The 24599-nt window shown below is 40.8% G+C and overlaps 1 non-coding gene across 1 annotated transcript; it reads left to right on the top strand.

The window, feature by feature from the left end:
- The first annotated feature begins 16447 nt into the window (after nt 1–16447).
- On the top strand, nt 16448–16519 carry TRNAC-ACA (transfer RNA cysteine (anticodon ACA)). The gene has a single exon. It is a non-coding gene; the product is annotated as a tRNA-Cys (tRNA).
- Nucleotides 16520–24599: the final 8080 nt, after the last annotated feature.

The following is a 24599-nucleotide window of genomic DNA, read 5'->3' as shown; positions in this document are numbered from 1 at the left end:
GATCTCTGGTTCCTCTGCCTTTTCTAAATCCAGCTCAAACATCTGGAAGTTCACAGTTTACATACTGTTGAAACCTGGCTTGGAGAATTTTCAGCATTACTTTGCTAACATGTGAGATGAGTGCAATTGTGCGATAGTTTGAACATTCTTTGGCATTGCCTTTCTTTGGGATTGGAATGAAAACTGACCTTTTCCAGTCCTGTGGCCACTGCTGAGTTTTCCAAATTTGCTGGCATATTGAGTGCAGCACTTTAACAGCATTATCTTTTTGGATTTTAAATAGCTCAACTGGAATTCCCTCACCTCCACTAGCCTTGTTCCTAGTGATGCTTCCTAAGGCCCACTTGACTTCACATTCTAGGATGTCTGGCTCTAGGCGAGTGATCACACCATCATGGTTATCTGCATCACGAAGATCTTTTTTGTATAGTTCTTCCATGTATTTTTGCCACCTCTTCTTAACATCTTCTGCTTCTATTAGGTCCATACCATTTCTGTCCTTTATTGTGCCCATCTTTGCATGAAATATTTCCTTGGTATCTCTAATTTTCTTGAAGAGATCTTAAGATGGTGGAGCAGAAGGACGTGAGCTCATTTTGTGTGAGAACTCCAAAATTACAACTCAGTGCTGAACAACCATCAACAGGAGAATGTCGGATCCCACCAAAAAAAGATAACCCACATCCAAGGGCAAAGGAGAATTTCAGCAAGACGTTAGGAGGTGCGAAATCGCATTTAGAATCAAGCCCCATACCGCCAGAGACACTTGGAGGTCTTAAACAAACCTTGTACACACCAGGACCCAGAGATCCCACAGAGACTGAGTCAGAACTGTGTTTGAGTGTCTCCTTCAGAGGTACGGGTCAGCAGTGTACTGATGCAGAGGCAGGGGCTCTGGGTGCAATAGAACTGGGTATGGCATAAGCCCTTTGGAGGTCGCCAGTAAGCCCACCATAGAGCCAACAGAACTTACACAGGACTGGGGAAACAGACTCTTGGAGGGCACAAACAAAAGCTTGTGTGCACCAGGATCCAGGAGAAAGGAGCAGTGACCCTACAAGAGACTGACCCAGACTTGCCTGTGAGTGTCCAGGAGTCTCTGGTGGAGGCATGGGTCAGTGGTGGCCAGCGCAGGGTCAGAGGCACTGAGTGCGGCAGTGCGTGCATGGGACCTTTTGAAGGAGGTCTCCATTATCTTCATTACCTCCACCATAGTTTGGCCTCAGTTCAAACAACAGGGAGGGAACACAGCACCACCCATCTACAGAAAATTGGATTAAAGATTTACTGATCATGGCCCCACCCATAGAACAAGACCCAGTTTCCCCCTCAGTCTCTCCCATCAGGAAGCTTCCATAAGCCTTTTATCCTTATCCATCAGAGGGCAGACAGAATGAAAACCACAGTCACAGAAAAATAATCAATCTGATCACATGGACCACAGCCTTGTCTAACTCAGTGAAATTATGATCCATGCTGTGTAGGGCCACCCAAGATGGACAGGTCATGTTAGTAATAAACACCTGATTATACCCAAGAGCCGTATGTATATCTGAGAAGCTTATATTTTATTCACTTTTTGATCCTGTGTCATGGCATACATTCTGATATATATATTTTTTCCCCAGCAGTTGCTTTTATGAAAACTTTCAGAAGGGAAACAAAAACCATACATCTATCAAGTACTTCCTGTGGATTTATCACCTTGCCAGTTTGTTGGAGCATTCCAAGATGAAAAAGACATAGACCCTGGCCTCTAGGTGCTTTATTTGGGAATGAGAAGAGTAGGAGTAGGTTGGGAGTTTAGATAAGTATTCATATGACTGCTCTAGGCAGAGTACATTAAGAATCACAGAGGAAGGAAATAAAAGTGCTATGGGTGAAAGCAATAATCTCTCAAAGCATCAGAACAATTGTAGTGAGAACCTTTGATGTATCAGTTACTATGGGAACTAAAAATGTAGAGGACATATGGGAAATAAAGCAGCAGAGATCTCAAAGCCTTCATAAAATTAAGCAATAAAATTGATATTCATAAATATTTATTTGAGTGAATCATGTAAATCACCAATTTACTTGTTATAAAGAATCATCTTATGCCTTGAAAGACCCAGTGGAGTATCATGTTTGATAAGCCTTTCCTACCCCACTGCCTGAGCCCAGGACTCGGGGCAATTACTCCTCTTGTCTGAGACGCAAGTATTTCTCTGGAAGAAAATACCTCAATGGTCCTCTCCTCTTTCAGGACCAGTGACAACTATGATTAGTACACTGCGGCCAGTCAGTTGTAGCACCTGCCACCTACCGCCAAGTGTCTGGATGGTGCCCAATTCCCGTTTGGCTCCCTGTTATGACTCCTGGGAATAAATGTGAGGAAGCAGCTCCATGTGGTTCACATAGTGAGACCACAATTCACATGCTTCGGGTAGATGATTAAGCTGCCTGTTTGAATCTCTGTCTCCTTTGTAGGGCTGGCCTCCTGCTGTTTTGGAATTTCTAGGGATCCAACTTGACATTACCAGTCAGCTTCAGGGGCTCCTGAAGGAAGTTTTCAGGTCTAGGAATCTTGGTCTCACTCTCAGGGAGAATCTTACTCAATTGGCCCAAGTAAGAGATTCTTTTTTCAGTTGAAGTATGATTGATTTACAGTGCTGTGTTAATTTCTGCTGTGATATTTTTTGATACATGTTCCCAGGTGATTCCTACATGTAGGCAAGTTTAAGAACCACAAATAGCTCTCTGTAGAAGCCTCTGTTCTGGGAGCCCATCTTCCCTGGTTCTGAAAGATCTTAACTACTCTTCTAGGGTACAAAGCATGGCTTTACCAAGCCCTGCAGTTCTAGGGAGTCAGAATATTTGGGATCAATATGAAAATTTTGTGTAAATATTTTATTAATGAGTCACAATTTGTCAGCTTCCCTTGATCCTTCAAATGACCAGTATTTCTTGGGTAGCTATTATGATTGCTGCTATCCAAGGTCCAATGAGATATAACCATGAGATAAACTCTTCTGCTAACAAGAAGCTCCATGATATGGTGTGAAAAACAAACAAACAAAAAAAGCATTGGTTTCAGAATCAAAAAATCTTTTGTTTGAGTGTTGACTTCACTGCTTACCTTGTTGTGTGACTTTTCAAAAATTAACTTCAGCAGGATAGAACCCTCCTCAGCCTCAGATATCACATCTGTAAAATTCAGATATGTATTTTATGGTGCTCTGCATTAGGTCTAAAAGTCAGACACACACTCACACACATGTAATTACCCACTTAACAATCATATGCTTACTCTTAGTTGATACTAAACAAAATATTGTATGTGTTCTTCTTACTAAATCCCAAGATAATTCATTTATAGATGAGGAAACTGAAACTTGAGGTTAAACAAAGGTTCACAGTCACACATGTGGAAAGTTGCAGAGGGAGAATTTGTATGATAGTATAGTAGATTGTTAAAATAATGCGCCTCAAATGAATCACACCTCCCTATGTACACACACCTTTGCAATGTGAAGTTACTGCTCCTCCCAAGAGATGCAATTTTTCTTTCTATCCTCTTGGATCCAAGTTGGCCATGTGATGGGTGTGACATTTATGTGAGTTTTGGAGCCTAGGTCTTAGCAGACTGTGCAGCTTACATGCTTTCAGTCTTGGAGCCTTGAGAATATCATGCTTTGAAGAAATCCAGCCTGGCCCACTGGAGAATGAGAAGCCATGTGGAGGGGAACTGACATTCTTCAACTGACAGCCAGTACCAGTTTCAGTACAAGTGACTATTTTGGACCATCAGCCCCAGTCAAGCTGTCAGATGACTCCAGTTACCTGAGTGATCCTTAATGAGACCAGGAGAAGAACCATCCACTCTGCCCTCAGAATTATGAGAAATAACAAGTCACTGAGTTTTGGGATGGTTTGTTATGCATTAATACATTAATGCAATTAATACATAATATTAATACATGACTGAAACAGAAACCAAAGCTTTTTTTTTCTTTTCTAAACTATCTTTCTAAATACCTTATATGGAACAACTGACGGTTCAAAATTGGGAAAGGAGTATGACAAGGTTGTATATTGTCACCCTGTTTATTTAACCTCTATGCAGAGTACATCATGTGAGATGCTGAGCTGGATGAATCACAGGCTGGAACCGAGATTGCTGGGAGAAATATCAACAACTGCAGATATGAAGATGATATCACTCTAATGGCAGAAAGTGAAGAGGAACTAATGAGCCTCTTGATGAGGGTGGAAGGAGAGAGTGAAAAAGCTGAAAAGCTGGCTTAAAACAACATAAAAAAAGAAAAACAGAACAAAAACTAAGATCATGGCATCCAGTTCCATCACTTTATGGCAAATAGATGGGGAAAAAGTAGAAGAAGTGACAGATTTTATTTTCCTGGGCTCCAAAATCACTGTGGATGGTGACTGCAGCCATGAAATTTAAAGACACTTGCTCCTTGGAAGGAAAGCTATGACCAACCTAGACAGCATATTAAAAAGCAGAGACATTACTTTGCCAACAACGGTCCATATAGTCAAAACTATGGTTTTTCCAGTAGTCACACATGGATGTGAGAGTTGGACCATAAAGAAGGCTGAGTGCTGAAGAATTCAGCGCTACTGAATTGTAGTGTTGGAGAAGACTCTTGAGAGTTCCTTGGACTGCAAGGAGATCAAATCAGTCAATCCTAAAGGAAATCAACCCTGAATATTAATTGGAAGGACTGACACTGAAGCTCCAATATTTTGGCCACCTGATGTGAAGAGCCAACTTATTGGAAAAGACCCTGATTCTGGGAAAGATCAGGGAAAGACTGAAGGCAAAAAGAGAAGAGGGCAAAGGATGAGATAGTTAGATAGCATTAATGACTCAATGGACATAAATTTGCACAAACTCTGGGAGACAGTGAAGGACAGGGAAGCCTGACATGCTGCAGTTTGTGGGGTCGCAAAGAGTCAGACATGACTTAGTGACTGAACAACAACAATCATTCTTAGAAAATATATGGAATTCATAGTATACTGCCTGGCACATAATAGGTGTTCATTAAATGGTCATTCTTATTATCATTATTAGATCAAAAGGCAAATCACATACCCTCCAAGATCTCACTAATAGCAGTAATGACAAATGACCATGAATTCAACTAACAGATGCTGTGGGAATTTAGGGAATATTCACTTTGGGCTGGAAGAGTAGGGTAGCATTGGCCTCAATTCTTAAAGCTTGCAGACAGTTGATAAACCTATAGAAATCACATTGTCCTGCAAAACATCTCCTGCTTCAGCCTATGGTCACGAAGCTTATAACCACTAACCACTTCTATTTTACCACTTCTCATGTTGTTAATGTGAAAGAATATGAGCCCCTGCTGAACTTCCCAAAGTCACAAGATTCTATTTAAAAAACAAGAGAATTCTATTAAAAACAACCACCAGAGGAAAAGAAAGTTTAAATAGAATACAGGCAATTACCTGAAGGTCTGTTCCTGATTGCCCTTGGGCAGTTTTCTGGAAGGTGCTGGCCTATGAGTCAGTGCACAATTTCATGACTGGAAGAGAGGTTATCAGAAGCAGGATATTCATTTTCTTTAGGGAAAACATAAGGCAGAGACCAACCAAAATCTTTTAAACTCTCCTTAGCTAGAATGATCTTGAATTTTTGACATCTTGAAATACTTTGGAAAAGGTTTTAATTCATCACTGTTTTGATATTGCCAAGAGGTTAACTTAAGTGTCATTGCCTTTGAAAGCAAATTTTTAAACCAAAAGAAAATTTAACCATTAAATGGCAATTTGGTCCAATAAGCAGGAGTAAGGCAGTATCAGCATGAATTTTAAAACCTGCTAAGAGCTATAAATATAGCCTGCAATATTTTGCAATATTTAAAGTGTTTGGCCTAATGTTGAACATGCTCCATTGTTCAAACCAGCTGTGTTCTTTCACTCTTTCATTTCTATAAAACTAGGATAAAGGCTGTCAAAGCAAACGCAGCAGCAGCAGACTTTCTTGCTGAAAAGTTCTGTGTACATGGTACATAGCAATCTCAAGATGGAACTTTGAATGTTTCAAACCAGAACAAAATCTTCATCTAATTATAAGTGAACTATATTAAGCACAAAAGGCAATTTCAAATTATACTGAACAAAGTTACATTTTACTCTTTGCTTTCAAAATGCATTTATCGCAATTTCACAAACTAATTGCAAATTCATTTTGCTTAATTTTCTTAGGTTATTTCTTTTATTGCTTTCAAGTGCTCTGCATATTTCTCAACCATCAAAATCCATAAGAGAGATTTAGAAGAGCTTTTTTGTTGTTGTTGTTAATTTGTAGTTAAAACTGTAGAATAGGAAATGAATCATTCTTTTCGTTTCTTATTCTTAGATTAATGTGGTGACCATTAAATCAGTTCCAGTTACTATAGACACATTCAAAATAGAGGGAGAAAAAGTTACCAGTGATGAGCACATTTGGAAAACTAGATTTGGAGAAAGACACTACAGTTTTAGAGACAAACTCTTAATGGATCTGTATGTATGTACGTGACTTCCATTTATACCTACATGATTGTAGGTCTTTGTGTAACTTTGCATCGCTTCTTAAATAGAAGTGTCTCTCCATTTTCTACCAAGGTTGGTTATTTACTGTGTAGATTGATTGTGGCAAATGTTCATCTAGGGCTGGTTATTTCATTCAGTTTACTGTAATTTCTGTTTGTCTTTCCTAGTTTCATGCTGTATCTAGAATGAAACAATTCTATTAATAAACTAAAGCTTCTGCATTCCAAAGTCTAACACAAGTTGATACCTTAAAAACCTTTTTAAAAATTTTATATTTATGATCTGCCCTCCTCTTGCACCATTAGTAGGGATGGTAGATAGTGGTCAGTGTGTAGCACATACAATTTTCTTTCAGTACTTTCATAGACAAAGTGTGATTCTGGAAGGATTGAATTCATAGTTTAATGTATACCTTATTCATAGTTGTTCTATGAATAAAAGAGGAAAATTGTCCTCAGAGAGTCAGCATCCTAGTCTTAGAGGTGTGTGTGTGTCTGTGTGTGGTGTATATTGTGGGTGTGCAGGGATGAAGGATCCCTAGAGGGGAGGTGGGGGAAAATGGGTCAGTTCTGTATCTTTTCCTCTGCATTGGAGCAGATAAGATAGCTATCAGAATTGGATTTGTAGGCCCACATGTTTAATAGTATTACTCTATCTTCCTGTGACTGAGTAAATTATTTATGTACTTGCTAACTAATTACCCCCCAATAATAAGAAGTGTGTGTGCCTCATTCTGTACTTTGTGGATTTTAGCAGTTTTTGCTTGAAGGAGGGTGACATCAAATTGTAATAATAACCTACATTTACATAGCACCTTCAACACTCTCATACTAAAGGAACCTAAAATACTTTGAAATTCCCTTGAATAGATGGAAAAGCTACAGATATCTTTCCTTAAGTGTCCTGAAATATAATTTTGCCTATAATTAAAATACAGTCATTCTTAAAACATAGCATAGAAAATGAAAAATATCATCTCCTTGGTTGGAGTTGGAATTAATCAAGGGTTTTGGATTTAAGGAGCTTGTGTGAAGAAATAGCAATAACTCACAATTATTTTGTTCCATTCCTGCTCTGGCTTGGCTCAGCTCTTTATGGCCATCTAGTCTACCACATATCCTAGAAAAGAGTTCCTTCCCTCTCCCTTTCCCTTTCTTTCCCTTTTCCTTTACTTTCTCCTCCTTCTCTAATAAAGTGACCCGGTCCTTCCCCCTTCTTAGTTGACAGCCGTAGAGTTTATGGCTTTGCTATTAGTTAGCAGCTATTGGCTTTTCAGGTTCTGCTGAAAATGTAATCTCTAGCTTTTTGTTGACCAATCCTTAGCAAATTCTCAGCTGAAAGAAATAGTAGTCACACAGAATGGCCTGAAGAATTTCCATATACCTCATGTCTCTGAATATTTAAATCTTTACTTTAAAAATCAGTTTAAACCTCAAGAGAGCTGGGTAATTTAAGAGTTCTATTTCACTCTCTTGGGAGATTATTTTTTCAGCATTTTGTTTACTAGTTTATTTTTCTTATTCAAGAATGATTTTGGACAGCTGCTTTTATTGAGCTGTGCTTTGCTCTCTTGTCAGTCTCTAGATTGAAGGAAGTTGGGACAAGGTCGTAATGAAACTTGTTCTGTTTGTCACAGAATAGTTATGACAAAGTCCATGACATTATGCAGTGTTTTCTTTATGAAGATCCAAGAGAGACAGTTCTCTCTGGTCTCAGTACTAAGAGAAGTTTGGCTACTTTATAGCAACTGTTTTATTTTTATATGATAGATACTACCAATCATATAATATTTTTCTTTGTTTGTTGGCTCACAAGTTCGCAGCCAAATTTGTAGCCTGCTTCTAGGAACTGTGCAAACTTTATGGCCTACATTTATTTGTACTAATCTTTCTCCTGGCTTTATTTTTTCTACTTTTTTTTTTTACTAGCCTCTTAATGTTTTAACGTGATTTACTGTGTTTTTGTTTTTTTTTAGTTTATCTCATGTTCTTTTCAAAATAAGGAGCAATAAATATAAATAAGCAAATACATAATGAGGAAGAGCATTCTGTGGCTCCCAAGGAGTGCTGGATTATTCAGCATGCAGCTGAGACAGAGCACCTTAAGTCAGTGCCACCAGGCTATATGGCATCCATAAACCTTTTCCCTGGTGACATAGGGCTTCAGTCATTGTGACAGGCTTTGCTACTCAGGTGTCCAAGAGGGAAAGATGCTGTGGCCCAAGAGAGTGAGTTCTAGTCTTTCTCCCTCCCCATGTTGGATACCCAAATTCTTAAGGAACGTAACAGGATACTTGGAATGAATTCTATCTCCATATGGAAGATGGAGAGACCCTCAAATGAAGAGACCACAGATAATTTAGAATTGTGTGGTCTCCATGGTTTATGGCTTGGAGTTCTATCTGGAAGGAACTTCTCAGGCAGGAGAAAGGAAGCGGAGCGAGATACTCAGAAACCTGCCTTAGGTTGGAACAGCCCCTCTGTTGCGAGTCATTGGTAGGGCAGATGATGGAAGAGAGAACTGGATGGTCACTATTGTTTCCAGAGACTCTTCTTCATGGTTTGAGTGAAACAATTGCCAGAGTTCCAGGAGTGTCAGAGGCCCAAAACATGTATGTGACCCAGGGACCAGCAATCTAGGGCGGGACATTTTAGAGGGCAGGAATCTCAGGTAGTTGGCAGGTTTGTCAGTTTTAGGATGACTGACCTTGGATTTCAGTGGAACATTCCATCTCTTCCCTCCCATGCCAGAAACATTCAATCCTTTTGCAATAATACTGGCCTGTTGCAGAAATAATGCTGTCAAATTGAAAACGTGGGCCCAGAAAGTTGTCCGGGCCCTGCTCATGTCCTAATTCTTGCCCTGTACTAGGGTTCTGGCAAGAAGCTGGTTGGGAATTTTTTTTTTTTTCCCCAGTATGGAAAATGAGAGTAAACAAAAAGGAGCCTAGACAAACATTTTATTTCCTTACATTGACTGTGTTCCCATGTATGAAGTTTTGTCCATTGGTGGTAAATAACCTGCCTGCCAGTGCAAGAGACATAAGAGATGTGGGTTCAATTCCTCTGTCAGGAAGACCTCCTGGAGGAGGGCATGGCAACCCACTCCAGAATTCTTGTCTAGAGAATCCCATGGACAGAGGACCGTGGCGGGCTACAGTTCACAGGGTTGGAGAGTTGGACATGACTGAAGCGACTTAGCACGACATATAATTTTACTTTAAACAATATGGATGGGGAAAAGAAAAAGAGAACTGCATACCATCCCTGACTCTCTTACTAGTTTCTGAAGAAGAAAAAGGGAACATTTTATAGATATGAATGATTTGCTGGAGATTACCTAGGAAGAGAAGTAAGTGGATAGAGGCATATGAGAAACATTTTGAATTTCCTGAGAGAAAATGATAAATAAAACCTGAGCTCAGTCTAGAAAGTCTGGGCAGAATTGAGGATCCCTCGCCTAGCCTGAGCAGCCACTCTCTTCAATCCTCGGTCCTCGGGCGAACTCCAGGAGGCAGCAGGGAGTGGACTCACCTGCTGTGCAGACACCATGCGGTCACGCAGTAGGGATGGCAGCTGGGGGTCAGTGAGCGCTGAATGCAGATCTGCAGCCCCCATACCTGCGGCTGGCTGGAGGCTGTCGGCACTGTCTCTTGCTTCCGTGAGTCAGAGTTTGGAGATCTGTTGGCTTCCTGTCTGATTTTAGAGTCCAACGAGGCCGAGCTCTCTGGACTACAGTACCAAAGGAGGCCTTTGGTTTTGATGATGGTCCCAGATCTCCTCCGCCCCATCCTTCTTCCAGCAGCATCGCTCAGCTTAACTGTTTATAACAAGATGTCACTTAAACTAGCTCCCCTGGTTACTTGACATAAACAGCAAACAGGGAGAGAGAGAGGACTGAGGGAAAGTAATAGAAAATGTGTGTTTTTAGCTGAGAGTTTAAGCTACTCACTTTGATTTTCAAAATAGTCCCTGTTTCTGAGTTTCTGAGAGAAAGATGGCATATCTAATGACTGCTTTTATGTTTTCCAGTGGATCACTGGTACTGGAAATAAGAAATGGAAGGGCAGATGCAAGGACTTGGGGCTGAATCAGTTTTGGGTTTTATTTTTTCCAGAATGGTCTCCACAATAGTGATATTTTGTAAAAGTACATATCTTCTGTATCCTAATGCCCTGCCTTAAACCCCAACAAGGGATATATAAAATATTCCTCCTTTTGCTTCCATTAGATTTATTTCAGTACATAGTGATATAACGTCCCATTTTATATTCTTCTGTTCAATAGATATTTGAGTATCTACTTTAATTAAACACTGTGCTCCTAGCACAAACCTTACAAGATAAATAAAGTGGTCTTCACCTTGCAATTAAACAGGGAAACTATGATATACATTCAACTGTCTATGATACTTGGCTGGCTGTCACACATGTATTGAAAAGTTAGAAGTAAAGCTCTCTGGATGTTCAGAGAAGCCAGAGGAAATTTTCACTGAGAAGTCAGAAAATGTTTTCTTAAAACTGTAGCTCTTATGTGTAGGCCTTAAGATGCATAGTATAGAGTTTTAGAGTTAGAAATGAGGAAGAAAGGCATTATAGGAACAGGGGTGATGTGAGCCAATGGGTGAATTCAGGGGACAGACACTGGCCCAGGTGTAAAGTATATCATAACACTAACAGCAGTGTATCTTTAGAGAGTATGTTTTTCACATCTTTCTCCTATGTGTTATCACACTTGATCCTTATAACAACCCCATATGTAATTTATTCCTACTCATCAGGCAGCAGAGAGCCACAGAAGGTATTTCTTCAGGTAGTGATGGATCTCAGTTGGGCCTAATGAAGGGCAAACCAGCAGAAAGGATCTTTCGTGGGTTGGATGGTAGTGGGAAAGTCTAGAGCTGGAGAGACCAACTCTGAGGCTTCTGTGGTTGTGTCGGTTGGGATTGAGAGAACAGAAAGGAAGAGATGGGAGAAGACTCAGTCCCAAGGGAGAATTGTAGGGCAATTCAAAGGGGCTTGAAAGCTTCAAGGAAGACTCGGAAACTAACATTTTGTGAAATCCTCCACTCTGATTCTTCCTAAGCATTAATTGTTCTTTATCTGGGTTCTCAGAAGATTCTGATAGCGTTTTTTAGCACTTCTTTCTGCCTCATTTTATTGTTATTTACATATCTGATACTTTTATTAGGTTGGAAGTTTCTGGCAGAGAATTATGTTGTTCTTCTTTGTCCTCCCTTGGGAAAAAACATGTAGCTTGGTCATTTGCACATAACTGGTATTTTATAAACACTTGCTGTGTTTAACTGAAGTTTGGCAGTGAAAGACAAAAGGAAAGCTTAAAAGAGCAGGGTTGCAGGAAAGAGTTTATTTATTTATATTAAGGAATAAGTGAGATATAGTAGCATTTCCTAGTGAGAGTCAAACTTGGCCTGTCTTGGCACTGCCGATTTTCTGCATGACCTCGACCCAGTGTTTGCTAGCATTATTTTCTGTCATATAACATGCCAGGAATCAAATCAACCTTTTGAGGTTCCTGTAACGACTCAAGGAAACATTTTGTGCAAATTGTCTAATGCAGTATCTGGTACATAGGTGATCTTCAGCAGTGTCAGTTCGTGTCCAGGCCTTGAGTATATCTCTCGAAAAATGTGGAGAAGATTGAGAGATGGAAGAAACTACAGAACAAGTTTCTATAAGTTGGAGCAGCAGAGGAAGTGTTTCTGAAAAAAAAAAAAAAAAAAAAGGGCTGACAATAATTACCTTGAAACAGGCAGAAAGGAGAAAAGGAATAGTAAACATTGAAAGAAATTCTGTCAAATGAAGAATAGGGGTTTTAGGATCACCAGTCTCAGAAATGTTAGAAGAAAGATAATCTTTTAGAAGTAAGAGTTAGGGAGGGTTTGTCAATATCGTTGGGTACTGAAAGAGGACAGATAATATAAGGAACAATTGCTATGGGTATTGGGTCAGGGAATCAACAAAACAAGAGGATTGCTTAGAAGTAAGGAAGGTCAGTAAAACCTGGATGGCATGAGTTTGCTGTTGTCAAAATTAGCCAGGCGTCAAAAAGTGTGTTTCCAAAGTATTAGTGGTCAGTTTCATTTATAGAGCAGTTACCAGAGTTGTGCAAGATGGGCCCTTAGTACAGGAGGAGGACAGAGCTAGAAAGCTGTGTGTATTCACACATACACACACACACACACACACACACACACACACACACAGAGTCACATTCATGTTCTGTCAAAGAAGCAGAATTGCTTGCTCAATCTATTGTTTTGTATACCTGGGAAAGACTTTACAGCTTATGTAGTTCAACCCAGACTTAGATGTGAGAACTGAATGTTACTTGCCAGAAATACTAGGAGACAGTATGGTATAATGGTGAAGAGTGTGGCACCAGGATCTTACATCTGGGGCTTGAGTCCCAGCTGTGTAAACCTTGGGCAAATTTCTTAAACTGTATAAAATTTGTCTAGTGCCTGTGATGTAATAGTCATTTCACAAACGTTTTCTAGACTCAGGGTCCCTGATTCTTGTTCACTAGTCTCTCTGCTACATGGGGCTGCCTTGCTGACTGACAGACCACCTTGAGGATTGACTGGGTAACTGACTGTAAGTCTCTTTTGGAGCAGCCCTCTTTACCGGGGCTTCCCTGGTAGATCGGATGGTAAATATCCTGCCTGCAATGCAGGAGACCTGGGTTCGATCCCTGGGTTGGGAAGATTCCCCTGGAGAAGGGAATGGCAACCCACTCCAGTTTTCTTGCCTGGAGAATTCCACAGACAGAGGAGCATGGCAGGCTACAGTTCATGGGGTCGCAAAGAGTTAGAAATGACTGAGTGACTAACACTGCTCATACTTCTCTTCTTTACAAACCATGCCAAATATATTGGGCTTGTGTTTCATATGAATTTGTATCCTTCACTTTTGACACATCAATTTTTTTTTTCAGTGTTCCTACTGAATTGATACAGTGGCTTCATAATAAGGATATCTTGCTTGAAATTTATGTAATAAATACGCTTTGTATGTAACTTAAGAAGCCAGTCCAATTTCTTTTGGCCATATAGCTTTTGTACCACTCACTTTCTAAAAAAACAATTGTTTATTTTTTAATTGAAGGATAATTGCTTTACAGAATTGTGTTGGTTTCTGCCAAACATCAACATGAATCTGCCATAGGTATACATAAGACCCCTCCCTCTGGGGCCTCCTTCCCCATCCCACCATCCTTCTGGGTTGTTACAGAGCCCCAGTTTGACAGTAACTCACTTTTGAAGGTTAATCTCAATTTTCTTAATCAGATTTCTGTTAAAAGGGGAACACAATTGAGCATGTTTTTTTTTGACAAGGAAAGCAGGAAACAGAGAAGATCAGTGAGTTCCTTGAGGTCAATCAGTGACAGAAGTGTGGCGCTTAAAGCGTGGATTATCCACAACCTGACACATTGGTGTGGCTTCTTTTCCAGTTATAACCTCAAACCAACATGAGCTGATCTAGAGGCCTGGGGGTATTGTCTAACACTTAAGGTAGACCCTAAAGCACTGAACTTTCTCTTTCAGAACCCCAAAGTAATTATTTATTTTCCCTACCTCTCTCCCTTCTATTTCTGTGGTAACAGAAAACGAGTTAGAAATTAGACCTAATGAGGCCATTTGGGCCTCCCAAAACAAGTCAGTTGTTTGTGTTTCCATTGCTCCAGAGATATTCTGAGGGTTGGTACACACCAGCCTGGAGGAAAGAAGGATCCATGGACCATCTCATTTCTTACTCAGTCCGCCAGCTGGGTGTTGAGACTATTTCCATGGCTTCCAATCCGTCAGTGCTTGAAAACATTTACTACGGAAAGGATCGCTGGCTTGGGGAAGACATTTGTCTAATTCGGCAACAGCACTTTACACTGCATTTCCAGATTATGCCTCTCCTTGAAAATGATCTATTACAGGAGCAGTTTATAAAATTAAACACTTGTCATTATGCAATGCAAAATTCATGAAGCAACCAAATGTCAGGGATCTACATATTTAAAAGATGGGAGTTTTAGCATTTCTTTCCTGGCAGGGACTCTGAGCAGTAAAAGGCCCAGAGAAAACATAACTAATCACAAATCTGTTTTGGAATGGACCAAACCACTCCTTTTGGGGACCTTATTTTCCTATTGAATAAGTAATTATTTCTTTAATAAATATTTACTGAGTATCTACTGTGTGCCAACCACTGTGCAAAGCAGGGGAAAACATCAGTGAATATAGGCAATATTCCGGCTCTCATGGAGCTTACGTTCTAGTGAGTCGTGGGGTGCAGAGAGGTAAGCAATAAACAAGTAAACAAATAAATGAACAAGAAAATGATACTTTTGATACACAAGGTTCCCTCCCTACCCACCCATGCAATTTTTTTTGTTTTTTCTGTCACAGAGACAGGCGAGCTATCTCTTCAAACTACAGCAACCTTTTGTGAATTGCCATGGTGAAATCATTCATATATGAACAGCTAACACTAACCAATTATGGGGAGCAGAACACAGCACTAGATTCAGAAATTATGAAATACCACAAGGTGAAAAGTAACTAGCTGTCTGCAAAACACTTTCCTTTGAAAAAATATGACCACACTCCTGACAAAACTGAAGATCTTTCTGTTGAGACCCTCTAAGCTATGCTCTGTCCCATTGCAACTTCACGTCTATTAATAGCTCGGCAAGAAAAGAGGAAGCCATGAACACCCATTCTCAGATTTGGCAGTGATGGATGCAGGAGCACTAGGCGACCTAGGCACTTGCTTGTAACCCAGTTAGCCGTCCATTTTATGCTCATGACAAACACTCCCTGCTGGAGAGACCAGTGACTTCCACGTCAGCTCCTCCTGATTTTTGCATTGTGAACCACACCTCCTGGCCCCAATTCATCTTGCGGGTCTGTTCTTGCAGTTTGAGATCCATGAATATGCTGAAGCCTGCACCTCAGAACTCTGTTGTCACTCTGTTGTCTGATCACCAGCTCGCATCAGAGTTGCCAGTTGTGTCCTGACGTTGAGACCCAGCTGCTTTAGCACAGCCATTTTGATACCAGGAGCTTTTGAACATGGAAACATGGCTTTGACGTAATATTTTAACTTTTGACTTTCAGTGTTTTAAAATACACATGGTGAGAGTTAAAGGTGCAGTGAGAATTGGGGATGTTGGTTTCACATGTTAATTAGTAATGACACAACAACAACAGTGATTTTGTATGTCAGAAGTGCCATTTGATATCATAACAGGTACATCAAAATGATTATGTCACAGTGAATGCATCAGATTACAACGTCAAAAGTTCTTGGATTGTTCTCTTTGTCTTCACTACTTATCTAGTGTATCTTACTTTGTTATCACCACTACTATGGAATGGAGGTGGAGAAGGCAGTGGCACCCCACTCCAGTATTCTTGCCTTGAAAATCCCATGTACGGAGGAGCCTGGTAGGCTGCAGTCCATGGGGTCGCTAAGAATCGGACACGACTGAGTGACTTAACTTTCACTTTTCACTTTCATGCATTGGAGAAGGAAATGGCAACCCGCTCTAGTATTCTTGCCTGGAGAATCCCAGGGATGGGGGAGCCTGGTGGGCTGCCGTCTATGGGGTCGCACAGAGTCGGACATGACTGAAGCGACTTAGCAGCAGCAGCAGCATGGAATGGAGGAGGCCTATTCCAGAAAATTCCTTAGTTAGAAAATGATATGAATATTCAGTCTCAGCCACAAATCTCACAGATCAGACGTCATGAGGCTCTCCTGCCATAACGTCACTCAGCTGTGTCAGAGAGCAGCTATGAGGATGATGAGGCCAAGGTCTGTCGGCAAGCTTTTTATGAGCATCTATGGTTCCCTAAGAGAGCTTCCCTGGTGGCTCAGAGGGTAAAGCATCTGCCTACAATGCAGGAGACCCAGGTTCAATCCCTGGGTTGGGAAGATCTCCTGGAGAAGGAAATGGCAACCCTCTCCAGTATTCTTGCCTGGAAAATCCCATGGATGGAGGAACCTGGTAGGTTACAGTCCATGGGGTCGCAAAGAGTCGGACACCACTGAGCGACTTCACTTTCCATGGTTCCCTAAAAGGGCTTCCCTCATAGATCAGTAGGTAAAGAATCTGCCTCCAATGCAGGAGACCCAGGTTCAATCCCTGGGTTGGGAAGATCCCCAGGATAAGGAAATGGCAACCCACTCCAGTATTCTTGCCTGGAGAATCCCATGGACAGAGGAGCCTGGTGGGCTACAGTCCATGAGATCGCAAGAGTTGGACACAACTTAGTGACTAAACTACCACCATGGTTTCCTAAAAGTGAGACCACTGAGGAAGGATCTCCTAGTAGAGTTTAGATCAGAGACAGGTATGATCCATCATAGGCTTCAGTCAGGGACACATGTATTTTGAGAGGTTAATGAGACCTAGTTTTTGGGAGAGGTGAATGAAACTTTCCAAGGGGAGACTATTGTGCACAAAATATTCCTGTACTGGGAAGTCTGAAGAGATCAGTTTAACTGGAACTTGGGACATGTGTCGGGAAGTGTGTGTTTGAAGAAAGTGGGATAGGGCTGGGAAAGGGCTTGAGTGTGTGATGCTAAGAAACTTTATATGGTGTTGAGGGAAAATACACAGCTATTGTGGCATTGTAACAGGTGATTACATGACATCATAGTAGTTAAAAGACCACTCAAGGTTTCTTTTTGGCTTTTTTTGTGAGGTGGACTAGTACAGAAGTGGAATTAGAAGCCAAAAGAACTATCCTGAAGTTACCCTACAACCCAGGTATAAGGCACTGAGGATTTAAACTCATTATGCAGTGGCTGCAGAAGTGGAAATGAAGATGTGTATTTGACAGAAATCAAGAAGAAAGAATTTCCAAAAAAAAAAAAAAAAGAATTTCCAAATCTTAGAGAAAGTTAAATATTGGAGGGTAGAAGAAGGGTAAAACAAAAGACACCTAATGTACTGAACTGAGTTGAAGATCGGGAATATTGTTGCCATAGATAATAGAGGAAAGAATTGGGAGACATGTCTGTTTAGGGGGTGAGATTCGGGTATTGATGAGACAGCCTTAAAGAACTATTCTACTGCAGAGATAAATGGTGATATGAGTTTGAAAGAGGCTGAAAAATCACAGTGGAAATGGAGGATATGGAAACTATCTTTGTAAAAGTGGTAGCTGAAGTCATGTGAGCGAAGCATCATTGTCATGTGAGCTGAAGTCATGTGAGCAAAGTTATCACTGTCACCACCGCCATTGACATCATCATGAAGCATTGTATAAGGGTACAGAGGGAGTAATTATATTTGTAAATTCACAATCATACCTATGAACAAAATCCAAGTTAGATAAAGTCCCCCGAGAGAAAGACCAGAAATCAGTGAAAAACAGAGGACACTGAGTTATTTGAAAAACAGGATAAGCAAAGTAGAGAAGAGAGGAGAATGCTTCAAGAAAGGGGTGCAGTCAGGATGCCATGATGAAACAATGAATTCAACAAGGGGAAGGAGAATTGAACTATTTGACCTAGAGAAGCTAACTTCCTTTTTGGAAAGTAATGAGTTTACAGACAGGGTTAAGTAAGGAGTGACTGGAAAAGAAGTAGAGATTGGGCTAGAACTAAGCTTAAAAGGACAGAATCAAAGTTGGCAGGAACTTAGAGGTCACCTATTGTGACGACTTCTCCATTCAGGAATCACTTTTGGGATCTGAAGCCCTAACAGATACCACTTCCTCTTGTCGGAAGGGGGCGCCCTAGTTTGTCAGATAGTTGATTCCCTGTGTTTGAACAATAGGATACTGAGTCAATGAATCATTCATTTCCTTGAGATAAAATATAAAAGATACAACCATAGAAAGTAAGAATTTGCCGGTATCAGGAAAGTACAGAGGGATCAAGCCCCTATTTATTTTAACTAGAAGAGAGGCTTGTACATATTTAAAGGACAAGAAGAAGGAGCATTAGAGAATCTAGAGAGAGAAGGATGATAAAGCCTCTTAGAAACCAGAGGCAGGAAGTGATCAGAGACACAGATGGAAAGGGTATGTTCTTCTTATTTATCCACCCACTAACCAGTGCCTAATGTAGTGCTTTTAGCATAGCATGTGTGCAGTCGAGAGATGTGTTGGTTGATTAAATCAGAAGAAAAAATGCTTTTGAGATCCAGGAAAAGATAAAGGGAGGAATTCAAAATCAGATCTAGAATCTAACTAGTTATACAAATTGTGTGAGCTGAGGACCAAGAGAAAATTCAGAAGCATCTCTTTGGCCACTGAAAAGAAAATGGCTGTTATTTTAGACCATTTTAAAGATAATTATTTATTTATTTATTTTTTACAAAAAACTGTCTGAGTTCTTTATATCTTCTCCCCAAACTGAGGTAATAGGCAAGGGCATCGGGATCAGACTGTTCCTCCTGGAGATTGAGACATGCCAACAGAACCTTGGCCAGATGGGAACTGTACCCAGAAACTCAGAGGAGCATTTTGTTGCCCAGTCAGTTTGGACTTCCACCAGGTGCCTCCAGGGTAGAAGGCCAGAGCTTTGCCAGTCAAGAGCAGGGATGTAAGCTGCTGTTGTGTGAAAACAAGGTAAGTTGCTTGGTTCCAGGGAATACGGCCCAAGTGTCATAAATGCATCTGTTTAATAATGCATATCAGTAGCTGTTCCAGAATTTGGGTGTCTTAAGCTGCCTTTGTCTCCTCATTTCTAGAAAAATGAACAAGTCTGGTCTTAGGAAAAGCACTAGATGGCAGCATAGGACATCTATTCAACTGTCTCTCACCACAGGCTGCTGGAATTTTGACAGATACAAAACGGTACCTGTGGTTTTGTGTATAAAACTGGTATAACTGTTTGTACATTTAAAAAATGTAACAATAAATTAAACATAAGGGAAAGGGGTTGCTAATAAATACAGTGTTAGACTGCATTTCTGTGTACCAGGTGACGACAGGCTTGGGCATTCAGACCTGATTTGTGCAGGGGTTGGGCAGGATGGAAAGCAAGTTGAAGGAGCTGCAACATTACGGGCTGGGTGGTTATGGCTTCTTTGAGTCTTGTTGGCGATTTGCCTGGGTGCCTATACACAATACACAGAGGTGAAAATCTCTGAAGATGAGGGGTACAATATGTGTACAAGGGATTCTAGAAAGAAGCACTGTTCTGTGGTTCCCCAACTCAATGTTTGGGTGGGTGAAAGCTGAAATTGTGAGCTTATTATAGTTTTTTTTAAAGGGACACAAATCATGCCTTTCCGTCATTTCAAAAATGGGCCTTTTAAGCCTCCACACATCCTAGTCTGTGGGACCAGGCTCTGTACACACTGTCATCTAGGTTGATCCATTTCCTTCGGTCAGAACAAGAACAGTCTGAGATGCCAGGGACGTGGATTTGATACCAGGAAGGGCCAGTTTGGCTTACTGAAAAGGAAAAGGAAGCATGAACTATTCCAGGCCACATGTGGTGAACCTCACTCAACCAGCTGTCATGAAGATTCTTCACCACTCCTAGAAAAATACTTTGAAGCACAAATCCTATCAAGCTGGTCAGAAACTTTATCTTTTTATTCTTTTTTTTTCACTCAACAAACATTTATTATTTACTATGTGCCAAGCATTGTGCTGGGCAATGAAAGAGATCTAAAAACAAAACACAAACAGAAAACCCCTTTAAAACCCAAAACAGGACATAACATAATATACAACTTATTTATTACAAAGATGATAATAGTAATAAAGTAGTTACTACTGGCATAATGGCTCACAGTTCATGGCACATAGATCTACAGCATCTTTTTTGGGGTCTCATGATAACCCTATAGCTTAGATCTTTTTACAGGTAACCAAACTAAAGTTCAAAAGTAGTAATTTGCCCAATATGACAGCCAATAAGTAGAACCAGTGGAACTTGAGGCTACACTTGAATTCTCCATTACACTATACAACTGTAAAGGAAATGCTTCATATTTTATGCCACTTCAAGTTCTTGTCCTCTTGAAAACATCTTAATCTCAGAAATGTGTTGAAATTTAGACCAAAGATTTAAATTCAAGTGCTATGTGATTATTTGTTTAGTAAATGATGTTTAGAAATAAAGATGTGTTCTACTAATGGTAGAATTAAAAACAAAAGTAAGGTGGTATGGAAAACAATTGCACCTTGGCTTGAGGTTATTTTATTGCTTATTTACAACTAGGGCACATGTTCCTTTCAATAACAATCTTCTTTCTATTGAGTGAACATATAGACTTCTTCTGGTGTAGGAAAGGGTGTTTTCCAGATATCGTTTCTTTACTTCTTACACCTAAATTTCTCTCCCTTCCCTCATTGTTTCCCCAGGGCTGCTATGTTTTGCTCTCTAGTGTATACTCAGCACTTTGCAAACTGCTGGGCATTTAGTGGTTTCTTGTTCATTTGTTGAGTGAGTGGCATGAATGAAAACAGAATCGCCATCTATTGGCCTCACTTGGACCAGCCCAAGCTGGCCTTCTACATCTTTCCAGAGGATCTCTCTATTTTAAGGTTAGAACTATCTCACATCTTATCTACTAAACAAAACTGTCCATACATTTCGTAGTATCAGTTCACACAATCCAGTACTCCTTTTTAGGTTTTCTTCATTGTTCTCCAATTGTTTCATGTGGGTGAGTCATGTTTCCCCAACCGGAGTGTCAGGTCTAGGAGGGCAATGCTTCTCATCGCACAGTATCAGTTTACTCGCCTCTCACAACATTTTGCCTGTTTAAATCTATAAATGCTCTGTGGTCATACTTGTCTGTGGTGGCACATTCTAGTCTAATCCCATCTACAGGCACTTGAGCATGAGTGGGGAGGTGGAGATGCTATCTTTTTGGGGGGTGTTCACCAGGTGAAATCACCCTCTTTCAATGTGGGCATTCAAACTGACAAACCAGCCGCACTGCTTTATTCCTAGGGCCTGCTGATTGCCCATTTTAGTGATCTAGGTTCATCATGTCTTTTTTAACTAGTCACAAAGAGCCAGTTGTAAATAACCACAGTCCGAATTGGATCATATTACCCAGGAGATGAGAAAATGCCAGATATAGCCTCAGATAGAGTCTGGAGGACTTGAAACTTACAGCCTATGATATAACTCAGAAGCAAAGACCACTAAAATGTAGGTTGATTTCCTCTCACTTAGCATTCCATGGAGTGAATCATTTAACTACTCAATAATTTTTTTTTAAATAAGCTTTCAACATAGAGATTAATGAAGTTTTTTTCTCTCCTTTGCTTTCTGTGTGTATAAATCCAGAGTTGGCTTATGGGTAGGTAATATGTTGCTGTCTGTAAGGTAGGATTTGAAGTCCACAATTTTTCCCCTGCTGATCTACTATAGTACAGTCTTTGGCATCATTTATTTTGGATAAAGCATCACATTTAGAAAATTTTTGTGAAAATGGATATCACCTGGCAGAGACCTTAGGAATTACTAACAAAGAATAATTCATTAGGTCATTTAATTTCCCCTCAGCATTCACATTCACATCACTACTCCCACTTTCCACCTTCCTGCCCTACACACACACATAGAATATGTAGGAGGGCAGAATGAAAAACTCATCACTCAGGGGTAGAAAATTCTAAACAATCTTCTTTCAGTTTTTGATTAATCAGAACCAACAGAGATTTGGAAACACCAAAAGGAAAATTCTGATCTTGTGACAATACTTTAAGTGTTAATTTCTCCCCTCCTATGTTAGTGTTAGAATTTTCAAGAGGTAATGATTCAGAATTCCTCCTAAGGCTTTATGGATGGCCACAAGCAGGTGGAAATACTTCCACTTTCCACAGTAATCAGACATTTAGAGATTCAAGTCAGTGAGAAGAGACACAGAAATCCAGGCCACGGGCTGGTGTTCCCAGCACAGGGATATAGAATCCTCATAGCTTGTGCCCAGCAAGGGTGAAGAAGTTCTTTCCTTTTTGGCTCTAACTGCCCTTACATCTCAGGGACCCTCTTAAGTCTCAACAGATGACAGAAACATCTATGGAAATAAGTCTCTGAAGGTGGCAGAGTGAGTGAGTATGCAGCTGCCCTCAGGAGAGGGGCAAAGGGAGTTTCCCACAGAATGTGTATGTGTGTATGTTAGTCTGTCAGTCATGTCCAACTGTTTGCGACCACATAGACTATAGCCCACCAGGCTTCTTTATCTATGGAATTCTCCAGGCAAGAATACTGGAGTGGGTAACCATTTCTCTGGGATCTTTCCGACCCAGGGATTGAATTTGGGTCTCCTGCATTGTAAGCAGATTCTTTACCGTCTGAGTCACCATGGAAGCTCTTCCCGCAGAATAGGTGATGTTAAACCTGATAATGCAAATAATTGAACTGCAAAAAGATTGTTTCTGAAGCTCACGATTAGATTTAGTACCTGCTTTTATAAGAGAATAATTAAAATATTTTGAGACCAGAAGTGAGAGGATCAAAAATCTGAAAGAACCAGAAGTCTGTTAGCTTTTATAGAGGGGTGGGGTCCCAATTCTGTACCCTCAGCCAATGTCCTGCCAGATTGGCCTGAGGTTTCAGATACAGGTATGCTCTATCTCAGGTTTAATCAGCACGTACATGTTTGCTGGTTGATGGCACTCCTGTCAAAGGCCTTCAAACCCTTCTATAATTGTCTTGCACCAGACCTAGCCAGAGGCCCGGGGTAATTCATGTTTCCATGGGAACTGTGCCCAGGAGAGGACAGAGCAACCAGTGTGGGAGTAGAGGAGAAGGCGTGCAAGGATCCAATGTCCCACCTTCTTTCATTCTTCGTGCCATTTACCTGTATTTTATCATTTTTGTGTTTGTAAAAACACAGAAAACCCGACCATTTCTTTGTGGGCAATACATCTACAGAATTAAGAAGATAATTAAGTAGTAAATCTTTAAAGCTTCAGATCCTCTGAAGTGACTCAGGCTAAACCACCTCAATTGTCAAATAACCAGCTTTGCCTTTGCTGATGTTCCTGGAGCTGAGCTGTTTTAGGGAGAAGAGTGAGATTCAAAGAATTGTATGTGCTTGTGTGGTGGGGTGGTGGTGGCAGCAGTGGTGGTGTCTGTGATGTGGAGTATATGAGAGTGTGTGTGTGTGAGTGTGTGTGTGTGTGTGTGTGGTGAATCTTACATTCCATAGCTTAAAGGAGTTAATGGGAATAATACTATTATATGGTTTTAGGCAAATTGTTCACCTACATTATTGGCATTTCCAAGTGTCTGCACCTGGGTCAAACGCAAGCTGTACTAAACTGCACTTTCTGTTAGTGCACTCTGACATTTAGTTCTTTCAGGTAGCTCAAAAGTTGATGGACCAACATCCAGGCCAGGCAAGACAGTATGGGGTTCTAGAAGGGACTTAGCCTCTGCAGGCTGGTGTTCTGGCCTGTACATGCATGCTCAATTGCTTCAGTCGTCTCCAACCCTGTGACCCTAGGGACCATGGCCCACCAGGCTCCTCTATCCATGAGGTTCTTCAGGCAAGAATACTGGAGTGGGATGCTGTGCCCTCCTCCAGGGGATCTTCCCAACCCAGGGATCAAACCCGCTTCTCTTATGTCTCCTGCATTGGCAGGCAGGTTCATTACCACTAGAGTCACCTGGGAAACCTGGTGTTCTGGCCTAGATACATCCTATCTGTATAACTACCTCAGATGGTTGTTATGAGGGAAAAATTGAGGCATCTCAGGAAAAGTGCTCAGGGTGTTGCCTATCCTTTACTAGCTATTCAACAAATGGACCTTCTCCACCTACTTGGCATAGCAAGACACAATGGCTTAGCCCTTTCCTTTTGTCCTTATCGTTTTATTTTTTAAAATATTTGTTTATTTATCTTTGACTGCAGTGGGTCTTCATTGCTGCACAGGCTTTGTCTAGTTGGGGAGAGCATGGATTGCTCTCTACTTGTGGTGTACGGGCTTCTTATTGCGGTGACTTCTTTTGTTGTAGAGCATGGGCTCTGGAGCGCAGGCTCAGTAGCTGTGTTAGGCTTAGTTGTTCCAGCGTGTGGGGTCTT

The sequence above is a fragment of the Dama dama genome, chromosome 13 (assembly GCF_033118175.1).
Source record: "Dama dama isolate Ldn47 chromosome 13, ASM3311817v1, whole genome shotgun sequence".
Classification (NCBI taxonomy): domain Eukaryota; kingdom Metazoa; phylum Chordata; class Mammalia; order Artiodactyla; family Cervidae; genus Dama; species Dama dama.
The sequence above is the reverse complement of the archived record's forward strand: the minus strand, read 5'-3'. Positions and strand labels throughout refer to the sequence as shown.